Below are 7,141 nucleotides of genomic sequence, written 5' to 3' on the forward strand. Positions count from 1 at the left end.
AAGAAAAAAATCTGATAATTTCAGTTAAGAAATAGTCTAAGAGCCAATAACGAAATTGAAACCACGACAAGGCACCAATGTTTGATTATTTTATGTTATTTGTACACTCAAGTACATAGCAAAATTGCATGCACTTCTTAGTAGAGTAGTTCAAGTTTTTTTTTTTTTTTTTTTTTTTTTTTTTTTTTACAGGACTTTTTAGAGATCGTCATTTTCTGGATGAGCAGATATCAAATTGCCACAAGAAATTTTATATTTTTTATAATATGTTTTAATAAAGACAAAGAAAATTATATCAAGTGTAGTATTGTATGATATGCATATGTATAAAGATTTTCATTGATGAATGCAAGGTTTTTGTGACAATATGATGTATTTCACAGCATGCATATGGTTTTAAAAGCATTTGACATTGCTCACATGTTAAGCGAAAAGGCACAACATCAGTGAAAATGAGATATGATTTATATATGAATTGAAACCGACCAATGTTATAACTGAAATTACGTATTGTTTTCTTTCCATATTACAAGTGATTTGACTATGATCGGGAAAAGCCAGGTGCTGACTTGAAAAGGGGACATGTGTTATTTATGCGATCTCACAAAGGCAAAAGTTCAGCAGTCACTCAAAGCATTGGGAAAATACAGAATTGTTATGCAATCCTGAATCTTGTATCAGATAATTCAAGGCTACTCCATCACAGGAGCTGTTGTGCTTCCTTCATGCATTAAAAACTCTTTATTGCCTTATGCACAAAAGAAGAATCTCCCGGTGTCGCCGATCTCCAGAAATCTTGCCATTAATGCCCCAGCTCATCTGTTATGGAGGAGATTTGTATTTTTTTTTTTTCTGACGAGAAAAGAAAGTACCTCAATGGATCCGAAAGACGTGACCTACTCATGCCGTCATTAGAACTCCGTTTCGATGTAAAGGTTCGGTAAGCAGCTATTGAGAAATTTGACAACAAAATTCTTGGCACAACTTAACAAGAAAAAAAAAAAAAAAAAAAACTTTGTTGCAGCCGAGGCACATTACCATAAGACATGTTATAGAAATTACACAAGAGATAATAAGACCAGAGTCATGACTGCAGCTGTGACAAACAAAAACCCGGCCTACCAAGAGGCAGAACAAGGCTCGTTTATAATGCTGTTTAAGCATAGAAGGAATACCCTTCACATTGATCCTCAGGTTGTTCGACTGTTTCACCTGTCTAACAAATTTGCAGAATTCATGAGAACACATCTCTAATGCAAGCTGAAGTCAGAATTCAGTTATGATCTCCATTTCATCAAAGTAGCAAAAGGCAGAGTTCTTGTGTATCTTGACAATCTATCACTTTCACAGGTCTTCAGAGAAAATATCATACACAAAGATAAGATTTAGGAATGGAGTCAACCAATTACATCGCACACACAATCAATCAACTTGCTACCTACATCAGAAGCTAAATCAAATCCATGTAAAAGATGACATGGCCCCAATGCTGGAAGATATAAAGGGTGATAATCTAAATCTGGCTGAGTCACTGATGTTTTTTTTTTTTTTTCAGCAGAAAGATCCCCAAGATTCCACAAAATGGCACAATCCCTTGATCAAGGTTGTGTTTATGCTGTAAATGGATGTTTAGCAATTCCTGCAAAGCATATCTGTTACCCTGGGGTTAAAAGTCAATGAGAGGGAAAGTGGAAGTCATCAAAATGCTAAATAGATTGGGACACCCGTAGCATATACAAAACTTGAAGAACTAGACACCGTCCTATATATCAAGACGTAAGCACAGGTAAATGGCAATGGAGAAAACTTACCATCCATCATTCATCCATGTGTTCCTTCGGCGTTGGTATTTAACAATATTGATCGGTTAGAAATAAGCTGAATGGGGAGGAACGTCTCACAGGGTGAAGGATATCATTGTCCAACCACAGGATTCCACATACATGAGAGATATGTTGACAAAAGTTCCTGAAATCCCAAAGAAATCACAGAATTTACTCAGTAATATATAAAACATTAAACAAAGATCACATCAAGCCGAATAGAAAGACAGCTAAACATTAGTTAACCAAGAGAGCAAGGATATTTTAAAAACGGGTATCCATTCAATTAACCAGGTAATGGAAAAATCAACCGAGTATGACGAACCACTATATATGACATTTATTGACTATGATAAAACTTTTCATTATGTCCAATCGGCGGCAGTAATGAAAACTCTTCAAATACAAGGAATAAATTAATCATATGCTAGAACGCTTAGGGATATATATACAGAAAGTAAAGCACTCATACAACTATGTAAAGATAGTGAAAACGATTCTAAATGAGAAAGGAGCTAGACAGGTAGACCACATCTCTCCTAGATTATCCACAGTATGCTTAGAAGATTTCAAGTATTTAATAGGGAAAATACATAAATTAACATGATTTGGGAATAACTTAACGACTTAATATTCTAAATTATAAAACTACATGAAAATAGTGAGAAAATTCCATTTGAGAAAGTAGCTATATAGGGAGACTGAATCCTGAATTATTCACAGCATACCTAGACGTTTAGGAAAAATTTAGATCGGACAATGTACCAATTAATATGAATGAGGAATACCTTAAAAACTTGAGATTTGCAACTGACATACTTTTGTTTAGTGAATCATGGGAGGAATTGCAAAAAATTATAGAAGGTTTGAATAGAGAAAGCAGATGTGTAGGAACGAAAATTAACATCAGTACAACTAAAATAATGTTCAATGACAATGTACAGACAACAAATAAGGGGTAAGGACGAACCTCTAGAGATTGTTGGTAAATACGTGCTTAGACCAATTTAAAAAAAAAAAAATAATAATAAACTTAGGATGGAGAGCGTTTGATATACAAAAGGATGTTATGAAGGTAAAATGTCCCTTTCTCTAAAGAGAAAATTATTTAATCACATGGTCTTACCATTATTAACTTATGGGCCAGAAACTTCGAGCCTTACTAAAGGCTTAGAACATGAGCTAGTTACAACTTGAAGAGCTATGGACAGTAAAATGATGGGAACAAGAGCAATCAGAGATTTCAGACCTCTAACAATGGATATTGCCAACATTTATCTAGTCTACGAACATATCCTCCCTCTTTTCATATGGTGACTGTACAATAGATGGTGAAAATAGTAATGTTGATCCAGAATCATGATCTTGATCCGTATCCCCTTCAAAATTTAACGGTTTTTTCCAATGCATAATACCTATACATTATCAAAGTTTGATGAGAATCCAATGTTTTAATTTGCTTTAGCGTAATCTTTAAAATTGTGAAAAACTCAAATCCGGATTCAGAATCCGGGCCCGGTACTGGATCACCTCCAAAAGTTCATGGAGTCGTCCGAGGCTTAAGAAATTTAGTCAAAATCCGTTGATTAGTTTTGGCATATTCCTGTCCACACACACACAGACAAAGATAAATACACCGACTCCGAAACATAACCTCCTGATGACTTCGGTGGCACAGGTAATAACACTAAAAGGCAAAAAAAGAACAACATGGATACGTAAGCAAACTAGAGTGGAGAATATGCTAACAACTCCGAAGAAGAAGAAATGGATATAGGCAAGACATATAACGAGAATGACAGATGGACAAGAAGATTATCGGAATATTTGTTTAGAGATTGCAAACAATGCTGAGGAAAGGAGAGAAGACGACGGATTAACGAGCTAAGAAAATTTGTGGTTTTTGAATTGGTATTAAAAGACCACAAACAGATGCCTGTGGAATGTCATATCCGAGACCTTTGTCCTTCAGTTTCTGCTTGCCCTGAGGACTTTGTCTTGCAGTTTCTGCTTTCTCTGAAGGTTTTGCCCTGCAGTTTCTGCTATCTCAATTCTAATCTTCTAGCATCTTTGGCAATCCCTCCCATAATTCACTAAATAGAACTATGTCATCTGCAAATACATATCAAATCCAACATATATCTAGTCTATAAATGCCATATATAATGGTTTGTCTTGCTCTGTTGAGCAAATCACGGTAAATCACGTGGATATGATCAGTTATACATATGAAAACATGAACATCACCTGAGCCAGTTTTCATATTAATGTGGTTAGCATTATATACGAAAACCTATTTTGCATATTTATTTGTATATTTCTTCTAAATTCATATATATATATATATATATATATATATCCAGCCACTTTATTGTATAGGGGAGGTTGCTTTCCCTTTTTCGGCAGTTTAGGCACAACTACATAGAAATAGAAAAATCCCTGTGTTCAGTTCTCTTACTTTTTGGACAATTTCCCTAATCTTACTGGATGTATTTAGTTATCTTAATTTTTTCTTCTCGTTTACTTGGGACATTGAAAGACTTATTAATCTGGTGTCCTTAGACAAAAAAATAGTCTCCAAAGTATTTTGATGTTAACCTAGTTTTTCCTATCTTTTAGCTTCTTTTGTATAATTGCAGTTAATTGTTATTTTCAACTTCGTTTGTTTCTGTTGAAAAAAGGCTTATATGCAACGTGTCTCCTCAGGAATAATAGCATTTCTTAAATTAGTTGGGAAAAGAATAACCAATTGTACTTAGGTCATGTTTACTGACAGTGTCCACCTTGTATCACAAACATGGATCCAAGGAGTAAAAGACTATTTTCGTAGAGGCGTCATCCAAAGGGTTCCAAATATTGTCAGTCCTTAATCCTCAGCAGCAGCTACACTTCTAGGGTAATGGTAGGGTCCAAAGGGATACCCGAGACCTTGGTTATAGGCGAGTGGGAATCTGTTGCTGTAGGTGAGAGGGAGATCGTGGCCGTATGGGAGAGGGAATCGATTGCTATATGTCAGTGGAGATCCAATATTGTGGATGTAAGGGAATCCATAAGCTGAAAAAGAAAGTTTCATGTGCTTTACTTATTTGCTTGAAAGTAATTATGACAAATTAATAGATAATCGAGTAAACCAAATTATTAGGTTTTGAGTTATAATTTATGTCTTCATTCTAGAGGAAATAAGAAAATTATTAAAAGAAATTGAGAATTTATTCTCAGAAACTTTTCTAGACTAAGCAAGAAATGCAGTTTGGCAATAATATTTTATCATCATAGAGAAAATTAATTCTTTCAAGAGAAATGAACTTACGATGTGTGTAGTGAAGAATGGAAGCCTCAGATCTTGCAATGGCCACAGCCAAAATAAAGAAAATAGTCTGCAAAGAAAATTTCGAATAAATTTTAATTCAAATTCACGCTTCTTTCTGAATTCTTCTTTCCATTAAGGCACAATCTACGTTTAATGAATTTGCCCTTTAGTAATCAATAGCAAAATTTATGAATCAGAAAAAAAAAAGAAATATTTCTGTTCTCACTGGTTATCCAAATAATTTGATATCTCGTGTATTATATCTAAAGTATCAAATTAATGTGAGGTGTTCTAGAAAATAGGTTGAAGAATTGCATGTCATTGTCCTTCACGTAAACAGTTCGGAAGTTAGCCAACCTTACAGTAGAAAGACATTTCATTCTATCCAAACATTCTACTTGAATATTCTACCGAGCATAATAATACTCATACTATACTCACCAGACCCTTCATGATGAGCGAGTAAGTGTGTTATTGCTATCCTTCTTCAGAATACTCTACAGCAAAACCCTTTGACGAGGGGATACTTATACTGGGGAGCAACCTTGGGGTGATAGGACTCACTCGGTAATTGTCCATCATAAATGATAGATGAATAAAACAAAGACGAAGAAACTGGGGCTTTTTCGCTCATCCTCTTCTTTGTTTTATGTCCAAATTGAATGTATTTTCTATAACACATTTTATGGCAATCCCTCATGATCGTCACAGAGTCGTTCTTTGAAAGAGGAAACCAGTTTAAAAATAACAATTTTTGTTTTCTTTACGAAGATAGATTACCGGACATTAGATAAATATTTGCCATTGCTTTTCAATGGCAAACAACTGATTCCGTTTACCCTTTTCGATAATAGTACATTGGCAAGCCAGTTAAAATTTATATAAAGAATACTTAAAACTAAAAAAGCTATAGATTAGTAGCCATAACACAATTTTATTTCATATGAAAGTACTCTAATAGGTAAAAATATTCTAAGGAATACGTCATAAAGCTCCCCAGAGCTAGCGAAATCCTCTGAATGAAAAATTGATAAGAAATTTATCAGTTGTTTGTCATAGAGATTCAAGAGCAAATAATATATTCATTAAAGGAAATACAAATCTGTAAATTGCTTTCTTTTTCATTCGTTGTTTTGTCGTCCATGTTCTTTACCATCAACTGACAATGTTTTCACATCTCAATCAGCTAATTTCCCTAGCTCTAAAGAGCCAGCCTCTGATTGTATGTTTCTTACGATTTATAGAGACAATGACAACGGGATTTGCAAAAACCTGATGTGTGAGGATGGGTGATCAACGATTTTCCTGGAAAGCAACGTCAGGATGGAGAAGGTCCTTTCGATTACGCCTCCCTCATATCCTGATTCTTTTGCTTTGAGGATGATCATCAATATTCCTCCGTCGCAAAATTATTTACCAATGTCCTTCCCATATTGAAATAGTTTTCCCCATATATAAATATATATATATATATATATATATATATATATATATATATATACTGTATATATATATATATATATATATATATATATATATATATATATATATATATATATATATATATATATATATTAAAATAAAATAACTAAAAATAAATATTCAGTTACTTAATATTTTGACTGAATGTTAGTTTTGTCTCATATTATCTTTAGCTGATATACACGAGGCTTCGGCTATAATGGTAATTTTATTTTTCTAATTCTTTTGAAAATCAAAAATGTTATTAATTGATGGAAATGAAATTATGAAATGTGATACTTATAATCGTTTCGCCAGGAATAAATTTTCCCCAAGAATTTTCAGAACCGATAAGATATGATGGTATGATTCTTTGCTGAAAACCTGGCCTTGGTTATAGGTAGGAAACGGGTTGTTGAGGTTAGAATGAATTGAAAAAGGACACCTACTCTGGTCTTTTTGTAACTAAATGATTTTCTTTAGAATCCCGCAAAATCAAACTTCGTACTGAAAGCGCCATTCATTACTTATGTGGAAAAGATGTCTT

This window comes from Palaemon carinicauda, chromosome 18 (assembly GCF_036898095.1).
Source record: "Palaemon carinicauda isolate YSFRI2023 chromosome 18, ASM3689809v2, whole genome shotgun sequence".
Taxonomy (NCBI): Eukaryota; Metazoa; Arthropoda; class Malacostraca; order Decapoda; family Palaemonidae; genus Palaemon; species Palaemon carinicauda.